This window comes from Triturus cristatus, chromosome 3_2, assembly GCF_964204655.1.
Source record: "Triturus cristatus chromosome 3_2, aTriCri1.1, whole genome shotgun sequence".
Lineage (NCBI taxonomy): Eukaryota > Metazoa > Chordata > Amphibia > Caudata > Salamandridae > Triturus > Triturus cristatus.
Window position 1 is genome coordinate 77,332,363 of NC_140584.1, and position 10,278 is coordinate 77,342,640.

Below are 10,278 nucleotides of genomic sequence, written 5' to 3' on the forward strand. Positions count from 1 at the left end.
CCGTTTGAGGATGGGGGGTAGAGGCTTAAGTGTTATAAGCTGGAATGTTAATGGTTTGGGGGATCGCATCAAGAGGGGGATTGTTTTGCAATTTTTGAAACGCTCAATGCCAGACGTTGTCCTGCTGCAGGAGACGCATCTCATAGGTAATACGTGCTATGCCCTGAATAGGAAGGGGTATAAATTCATTGCACACTCGGGATTCTCTTCTGGGTCCAGGGGTGTGGGCATCCTCGTTAGAGCATCGTTGCCTTTTGAGGTGGACTCCACCATTGTTGACGATAGGGGGAGGTTTGTGGCGGTGGCGGGGCGGTGGGAAGGAAGGACTTTGGTTTTGGTTTCGGTTTATGTCCCGCCGGCCCTGCAGGCCTCCACATTTGCTGAACTGGGCAGGGCTTTGCTGACTCTCCCGGGGGGAATGCTGGTAGTGGGAGGGGATTTCAACGCTGTGGGCTCCGGACTGTTGGATAGATACCCGCCCAGGGACACAGGGGGGGCTCAGAAATGGCTTCCAGACTTCCTGGATACGTTTGGTCTGATAGACTGCTGGAGGCTCCGGCACCCCACACAGAGTCAATACACGTTTCACTCCGGGGCGCATGGTAGCCTCTCCAGGATTGATTACCTGCTCACTCTGGCCGCACATGCCTCGTTGATATCCGAGGCGAGGCACATGGCACGCGGTATCTCTGATCACTCGCCAGTGTGGATCCGGCTGGATCTAGGTCGGGAGGGAGGAGGGAGGGTGGCCCCCATCAACCCATGGTATTTCCGAGACCCCAAGATGCGCAGCGCCCTGGTAAAGAAGGTAGATAATTACTTTAAGGACAATCTGGGAACCGTGGACTCGGCGGTGTCGCTGTGGGAAGCTTTTAAGACCGTGCTTCGGGGGGAAGCCCTCTCCCTGGTGGTGGCTGCCAAGAATCGGAGGGATGGCGAGGTGCGGCAAGTGGAGGAGGAGATCGCGGCCCTTGAGGGGGCTATGGAGGAGGAGGTTACAGAGTCCTCACTGCATGAGCTTTGCTTGAAGCAGGCGGAGTATAGGGACCTGGTGACGAACGCCGCTAAGACCCTCAGTAGGGAACAACAGGGCCGCCTGTATGACGTTGGTGATAAGGCAGGGAAACTCCTGGCGTGGTTGGACAGGAAAGAACGGGTCAATAGAGTGGTGCCAGAGTTGATTGGAGAGTGGGGAGAGGCGATTGTGGAACCTGAGGGGATTGTGAAGTGTTTCGCGGAGTATTTTCGTAGGGTTTATTCCTCTGTGTCGGACAGGCCGCCCGAGGACTCGTCTGATCTCCTCCGTGATATCGAGTTGCCCTGCCTCTCTGACATAGATAGGGACGATTTGGATGGTGACATAACGGTTGACGAGGTGGCGGGGGCGATTCGCGCGTTGAACTCGGGTAAGGCCTCTGGACCGAATGGACTGCCGATCGACCTGTACAAACTGTTCCCGGATAGGGTCGCCCCTCACCTGCGCGCCATGTTTTTGGAGGCGCGGGGGGATGGGATCCTTCTGTTGGATCAGCGGCTGGCGTCGATCGTGGTCATACATAAAGAGGGTAAACCCCGAGATAGATGCGCCTCCTATCGGCCCATTTCACTCCTCAACGCTGAGCCGAAAATTCTGGCCAAACTCCTGGCTACCTGTTTGATTAGGGTACTTGGCGATTTGGTCCACCCGGATCAATCTGGCTTCATCCCGCACCGAAACACAGCATTGAACCTTAGGCGTCTTCACGGCGTCATCGCCAGGGCGGGCACGCTGCGTGAACCGGCTATTGTGGCGTCTCTTGATGCCACGATGGCCTTTGACACGGTGGAGTGGGCATACTTATGGGCCGTGCTGGCCAAGTTTGGTTTCGGTCGCGGTTTTGTGAGTTGGGTTCGGTTGCTGTACGAGGGGCCACTAGCGAATGTTGTGGTGAATGGTCGGGCATCTACTCCGTTTCAGCTTGGTAGGGGTACTCGGCAGGGTTGCCCCCTGTCGCCTCTGTTGTTCGCCCTCGCCCTTGAACCGTTGGCTGCGTGGATACGTTGGCACCCGGATATACGGGGCCTTCGGTGGTCGCCTGATCACGAGGACCGTATTTCGCTTTATGCCGATGATATCCTGTTGTATCTTGCCTCACCTAAGAAGTCACTTATAGTGGTCTGTGACGTACTCGCATCGTTCGGTAGGAACTCGGGGCTTGTGATTAATTGGGGCAAATCGTACTTGTACGTTCTTAGTGGCGAGGTCCCACCGATCCCTAGAACATGTTCGATACAGGTTGCCCAGCAGGGTTTCGTGTATTTGGGGATTTTTATATCCATGGATCCTGCTGTGCGCTATGAGAGGAATCTGCTCCCCCCCTTGGCACGCTTGAGGCGAGATGTTGAAGGTTGGCGGAGGCTGCCGCTCTCCCTTGTTGGGCGTGCGGCCCTGTTCAAAATGATGTCTCTTCCCCGCTTCCTCTACGCCCTCCAGAACACCCTGGACTGGGTACCGGCCAAATACTTTCGGGAGGTCGAAGGCCTCCAACGGACGTTGCTGTGGGATGGGCGGCCGCGAATAGCTATTTCAAAGTTGACGCTCCCATGGTACGATGGGGGCATTGCGCTCCCAGACATCCGACGTTACTATTGGGCCACGCAGCTGAGCGCGATCAACCATGGGTTTTATGGCCCTGCCCTCAGCCCTGGGTATGCCATGGATAGGTGGCTGCTGCGTGGCGGCAACTACTACAGGGCGTTGTATTCGCGGTCCTTAGACTCGTCCCTCACGGGGCCCACAGGTGTGGCGGTGCGGGTATGGAAGATGGCGACTGACTCGTTGGGCTGGAAGGATAGGCTCACCCTCGCTACCCCATTGTTTGAATCGGAAAGATTGGGAAGACTCTGGCATACGAAGGGCTTTGATAAGTGGGATCTGATAGGTATATCCAAGGTGGGAGATGTGCTGCATAAGGGGAGGGTGAAGTCCTTCGAGGAGTTGCAGACTGAGTTTGAGCTAGGGCCCTCAGAGTATTTCAGGTATATCCAGCTGCGTCACGCCCTCCGATCAGTCCTCGTGGAGGGTGAGAAGGTGCCGGAGTCCTCTCCCCTTGAGGACCGAGTCCTTGATGGTCATATGCCCGAGAGCACGATCTCGCTCATATATAAGAAGTTGATTAACGTCCGGGCAGACATGCTATTGGGGCTGAGAGAACAGTGGACTAGGGATGGCCTTGAGTTGGATAATGAGGACTGGCAGTCAGCGGTTTCTTCGCCTAAGGAGGTTGCGATCCCGTCGCGTCTGAGGCTGGTGCAGCTTAAAATACTGCACCGGGTGTATGTGACGGGGCCAAGGCTGGTCCACATGGGATTCTCGGAGGACGGCCTGTGCAGAAGGGGATGTGGTATGGTGGGTACTTTCCTGCACATCATTTGGGAATGTGGTGTCATTGTGGAGTTCTGGAGGAGAGTCCATGCAGTTATGGGGGAGGTGACGGGCATTGCGGTACAGCCGGAGGCGCGGTGTTGCCTCCTGAACGTCTGGGGGCCCACTGACCTCGATGAGGCGCAGACCCAATGGGTGACTCTGGGTAACATGGTAGCTAAAAGGGATATCGCGCGATTGTGGGGCTCCTCGGGACCCCCTACACTGACCGCGTGGAAGGAGAACATGGATTGGAGCATGTTTAGGGAGAAGACGGTCTACTGCTCTAGAGGTCGCCCCCGGAAGTGGCATGCCATCTGGGGGCGGTGGAACCAATACAGGGGGGGAATATGTCTTGCCCCGGATCTGGAACCTCCCGAGGAACAGCTTTCCCCCTGACCTACTTTCCAGCACAGTTTGGTTTTAGTAACCGTTTTGGGCCTCTGCTGTCCCCCTTCTTCCTCCGTACACAGTCTTGTAACTAGTAGATGAGTGGGGTCCGACCTCCCCTGGGGGCCTTCGCCATGGGCTCTCAATGTCCTTGCCTTGCTGGGGTTTGTTGTGAGTTTTTTCTGTGTTTACTTAAAATTGGACCTTTGCATTACTCTTTGAATTGTATTGGGGACACATCACTGTATCTAACTTTCAATGCTGCCGAACCTTCGGGCTGTCGGCTGAATAGCTGTGTCCTGAATTTTGAAATAAAGGTTTTCAAAAAAAAAAAAAAAAAAAGGAGGCCTGTAGCTCCAGGGATAGCTCAGCCTTTTGGAAAGTAGTGGACCAGCCACTCTTCAATGCGGTAGCAGCTGCAGATATGGCCCAAACTATCCCAATCCAGGACTGGGTAGCCCACTTCGAAATTATTTATGCAAATAATAGCATTGCATTTTTAAATAGGGAGTTAAAACAACATTTTGACCTGCCGGAGGTGAAGGAAGGAATTGTGGTTCTTGCTTCAGGAAAAGCGCCTGGCACGAATGGTGTTCCCAGGGACCTTTTTAAATCATATGTTGACCTCTGGGCCCCATTAATCACTCAACATTTAAATGCAGTAGCGTGTGGCCATATTCCTATATCTTGGAAGTAATCAGTTACTATCCCAATTTTTAAAAAAAGGAACCAAGCTGACCCTGCGTGCTATCCACAAATTTCTTTGATAGACGCAGAAGTGACAGTTCTTGGTAGGGTCCTGCCCGTTCGGCTAATTGAGTGGGCAGATAGCAAGGAAATCATGTCAGAAATTCAATACGGTTTTAGATCAGGATGAGGTACACAGAATGTGAATCTTCACTTGTTAATCACCAAATACACTGTAGCAAGGAGGGAAAGCATCAATTTTGCCTTCATGGATTTCAGCACAGCTTTTGACCCAGTGGATATATCGAAACTGTGGGCTGTGCTGAGGGACATGTGGATGGACGACACTCTTGTAACTTTTCTGATTGGTTTGCATATAGGACTAAAAGCTAAAGTAAGATTTGGACCAAATGGTGAATACACTATGAACTTTTATTTAGGGAGGGGAGGTCTGGCAGGGCTATATATTGGCGCCTATGTTTTTTATTCTTTAAATTAGCCGGTTAGAGCAGTTTTTTAGGCAGTCATTGTAAAGACATACCGAAGGTAGGAAATAGATGGGCTCAGTATTTCTGTACAGGGATGAAACTGTCCTCATAGTGCGTACAGCAAATAGCTAGCAGCTTTTATTAGATTTATTTCATGATTTTATGGATGATCTGAGACTGAAAATCAATTATACTAAATCCTACGCTACGACACTAAGCCTGAAAAAATGCCAAAACCAACAAATATGTAATTAAAGTACATCACATTGGCAAAGTGGATAAATGCTGCTACCTGGGTATTTTGTTGGACAGTTAATTGTCCGGGTCATATAGGAATCTGCCTCTTACTTATGTGGTTTTCAGAATGGCTAAAAAGTGAATTAGAGTTTAACAGGAGGATCTTAAGCAACTGTTTGAGCCTGGATCACTGTCTTCATATACTATGGTTGAATTATATCAAAACCATCTTGGCTGAACTTGGTAAGTCGCAGCTTTTTATTGACCCTGGCTTGATTTCTAAACCAGATATTGTCTGAATAAAGGGGTCCTTTTTGGGATACATGCAGTAGAAAAGAGCTAAAAGTTCACTGTTCAAAAGCCTGTGCGTCCATTGTGCTATGGTGAAATCTCCAAGCAAGATAGACTGGTATTTAACGCTTGATATGCCGGTTTTTACATAGAACACTTTAAGTGTATTTTCATCTGAATCTGTTCCACAATTTTTAGCGAGCTGGTATAAGTCTTTGGACCCTCTGTTATGCTCATATAACATGGCCACTGCACTAGACAGTTTACCTATCCCATTTATTTGTCCCAAATAGGCTAGTTTAAGATACAAGTATATTCGTCCCCGTCCCGGTTCTAGCGGGTGGGCCAGGTGGGCCAGGCCCGCCCAAACATGAGCCTGGCCCACCCAAACATGAACCGTGGCCCTCGCAGTGACGTCAGGAAGGCCAACAGAAAATGGCCACTGCAAATTAAAATGTTCCTCTGAACGCTATTTTTCTAGAAGCTGCGTGATTGGGCCTGGGCTCTTTCTCACAGGCACCCCCAATCACGCATCTCCTTTTAGAAAGGTTGGTTGTGTCCCGCCCACTGGTGCAGGTACAGGGACAGGGACATGGAATAGGAGAAATCCTCTTTGGTACCTGTAATCTGTGCGTACCGTCCTGCTGCGTGGATACATCCTTCTTTTCAGAGCTGGAGAAAAGGAGTTTGTTAATCCCGATTCACCTTTCCAGACCCCTTCAGCTGTTTATCAGATCCGGCTGTGACAGAGTTTGAACGTAGCTGTGGCTATTGTTCTGTTTTTTTTAATTTGCACAGGCCTAGGTAGATACATACTTCGTTTATGCTGCGAGGATGTGTGTATATTAGTTAATGTTTTAAAAATATGTGAGGGCCCAGCAAGACACATACTTCGTGTATGCCGTGTGGCTATTGTTCTGTTTTTTTAATTCTGCACAGTCCCAGGTAGATACATACTTCGTTTATGCTTCGAGGATGTGTGTATATTAGTTAATGTTTTAAAAATCTGTGAGGGCCCAGCAAGACACATACTTCGTGTATGCCGTATATATTTAATTTATATCATTGCGTCGTTATCATGACGGATGCAAGACACGACTACTAAAATGTCCAGATAACTCTGGCGATTAATGATCCTGCTGGAGAGCAATATTTTTTATGTTCGTAATTTATAAATGCAGATAAACTGTATTTTATGTGGATAGCTCAGTGGGTTACTTGCAGTACAGTCAATCCTAAAATAGGACAGTGACCTATGAACTGACATCAAAGAGCTGCATACAAACCTGAATGGTATAATTAGAACATATTTTTTTTTGGGTTGCAATATAGTTAGAATTTTCCCAGTCTTTCATTACTCTAATGTTGCTATAAAGAGTTTGTTTTGTCAGATATACATTTTAATCAGTAAAGCCAAGCCCGTAACCACTGAGGTATGCTTTAAATCCTGCGTTTGTGCGTCTCCAGACCAAACCCTCTTAAAACATACTGCCCACCAGTATGGATGACATGTGATTCCTACACCTTGTAATCCTCATTGGCTTATGTGACATTCCCCATAGGCTGATTTACATAGTTGTAGGATTCATTGTCTCTGCATAATGTGTGCATGATGTAAGTACTGTGACACCCTACACTATGAGTAGCGCTATACAACAAATTAAATCCAATATGAGAGAGGGGATACAGAGAGATGAAGAACACTGTTGGAGGATGGCAGTGGGGGAATCCAAGGAGGAGGTCATGGGGGCTACGGAAAGATGAAGTGCACTGTTGGAGGGTGGATTGAGGGAGTCTGAGGAGGAAGTGATGAGGGGGAAAGGCTATGGAGAGATAAGGGGCACTGGTGGAGGGTGGTAGTGAGGGAGTCTAAGGAGGAGGTCATGAGGGGGCGGGGCTATGGAGAGATGAGGGGCACTGTTGGAGGTTGGCAGTGAGGGAATCCTAGAGGAGCTCATTGGGGAGGGGCTACAGAGAGATGAAGGAACCTGTTGGAGGGTGGCAATGAGGGAATCTGAGGAGGGGGTCAATAGGGGGGAGATGCTATGGAGCGATGAGGGGCGCTGGTGGAGGGTGGCAATGAGGGAATCCAAGGAGGAGGTCATGGGCGGGCTACGGAAAGATGAAGTGCACTTTTGGAGGTGGTAGTGAGGGAGACTGAGGAGGAGGTTAATAGGGGGAGAGCCTATGAAGCGATGAGGCACACTAGTGGAGCATGGCAATCAGGAAATCCGAAGAGGAGGTCATGGGGGGAGGGTGGGGGATACAGAGAGATGAGGTGCACTGGTGGAGGGCGGTAGTGAGGGAATCTGAGAAGGAGCTCATTGAGGGAAGGGCTACGGAGGGATGAGGGGCACTGGTGGAGGGTGGCAATGAGGGAATCCGAGGAGGAGGTCAATATGGGGAGAGGCTTTGGAGCGATGAGGGGCACTGGTGGAGAGTGGTAGGGAGGGAATCCGAGGAGGAGGTCATGGGGCAGGGTGGGAGATACGGAGAGATGAGGGGCACTGCTGGAGGGTGGTAGTGAGGGAGTCTGAGGAGGAAGTCGTGAGGGGGAGGGGCTACGGAGAGATGGAGTGCACTGTTGGAGGGTGGTAATAAAGGTATCTACAGAGAAAGAGGTCAGTGGTGGGGCACCAATAAATAACTCTCCACATGCTCTGTATACACACAGAAGCAATCCTTGTATCATAGTGACTGTTTGCAAGTAGATATGATGTAATCTATGGCTTGTAGACTACCTCCTGAAGCGACAAATTGGGCCGGTAGTGGCCCACCCAAATGCCCCCTTGGCCCACCCAAACAAAAATTCCTGGAGCCGGGCCTGATTCGTCCCCTTCATCTGCCTCTGGATTTAACCGGCCTTACTGTATCTCCAATTTTTAGATACATTTATTAAAATTTGCTACTATGTATCATGTTTTTTTAGAAGTTGTGTTTCATTCTCGTGTATGAAATTGTATTTTAACAATTGGAATTGATTTTAATGAAGAAATGGAATTGTTTTTATTGTACTTTTATGATTTGCTATGTCAAATCTAATAAAGCTATTTTGACTTGCGTTGACTTGTGCTTCTTATTGTGCACAGAATGGTAGTAGGATGGGGATTGGGTTATTAATGACATAATTGTGTTCAACAGCACAATGGACCTTTTAACACATCATTAATAACAGTAATTGTACAGTGCACAACACACGCCTTTTGAGTTGTGCACATGCTTTGCAGGATTGTAGCAGAAATACCATTACCCCCACATACTTGATTTTTGTTTTACTTCAATGATAAAAGACTAAATGTGCTCACCTGGGATTCAAACCATATGTGGGTTAGATGCAGAGCATTACTGCAAGAAGTGTACAGCCACTGAACGTAAAGCAATAAAATGCATAAGATGCACGTTGTTTTTCCCAGTAAGAATATGTTTACAGTGTCTATGTTTACTGTTTCTACATTCCTTTAATTCAAGCATTCAGCCAAAAGTTCTTCCCAATAGGCATCTCAAAAGAGGCAATAATAGTTAAAAGATGATGGCAGGAAAGAAACACCTATATGGAATGCACTCATACACCTAGGTGTTTTGTATTGTTTATTTTTTTTAGACAGGAGCACATAAGAGGGTGCCAAGCCGTACCTTCGTGTGATTATCGTGATTGCCTGGGTATTCTGTAAACAATCAATCTTCCCAATGCAATGGGTTTACTCAGAACATTCTAAAGAGCATTTCAAAGTCTTAGGAAAACTCTAAAATGTATAGCATACCCTACGCACAGAGTTGCATTCATCTAATGTGGGAAGGCTGCCTGTACTATAGAGGAGTGTTTCTTAACCATGTGACTTTTGTGGACCCCTCTGGCGTTCTATACAATACAGAAACACGTCAGTGTATTTTAATATTGGAGGACACGGAATGTGAGCATACGGTGATGAATTCCGCAACAAATGCCATCAATCAATACTCATATGAACTAGTGCTTTTAGGGGCTTTGAGTCAAAGAAAGGGAGATAGACATATAACGAATATTAAATACAAATAAAATATTTACTGTAAGAGGTTTGAAAGGAAGGATCAGTGATACATTTCTGACTGTTGATGCGCAGTCTAAATCCAATGGTTCAAAGCATCTGACTGAGCACGTGCCGATCAACCTTCCAACTACTATAGCACGCCATGCAGAATACTCAAAGACTCTCCGCGGGTGCCCTCCTGCACATGCCCTTCCAATACACCCACAAATCCCGCTTGTACGGGAGATACCACCCTAGCACAATGGGAAGATCCATGCAAAACACCTACTGAGTAAATAACACCTTCAGCTCTCACGGACCATCGCTTTTTGTTGTCTTCGGTTTCCATGACAACTGTCGGCAAAATAGAAGAAGGACTCTTTCCTTTATTTTGCTAACGTTATTTGAAAACTCGCTCCAGCAACATGCATAGCTGCGGGCCATGGTTAAAAATGTCGGTAAGACTAGCCAGCCAGCCATGTAAAACCGAATCCGTTTCAACTATTTTATCATTGCGCTGAACATATTTAGTTGATCTATACATTTTCAAAGTTGCTTACTCCACACTTTTTCATTTACATCAACGTATGCACTGCTGAATTCGCCGTGTTATATATATATATAAATATTCTCCTACGGATATTTTTCCCGTAGAGTAATCAAGTACCTTCTACTCTCGTTTGATAAAGAGGAGAATGTGGTCGACGTATGAAAGATAAGCTGGCGGCAGTTTTGCAGGGTGGAGTATTTTACCCATAGACGAGCCCTCGGGCAG

At 48.1% G+C, this 10,278-nt stretch overlaps 1 protein-coding gene across 2 annotated transcripts in view; it reads right to left on the minus strand.

The window, feature by feature from the left end:
- JHY (junctional cadherin complex regulator) overlaps window positions 1-9,852 on the minus strand; it is a 369,313-nt gene extending 359,461 nt beyond the window's left edge. The window contains exon 1 of one of the 2 annotated variants that reach the window (XM_085647263.1): window positions 9,793-9,852. The gene's annotated coding sequence lies outside the window, so the exon portion shown is untranslated. The remainder of the gene's footprint in view (window positions 1-9,792) is intronic. The other variant, XM_085647264.1, reaches the window with a different exon arrangement.
- Window positions 9,853-10,278: the final 426 nt, after the last annotated feature.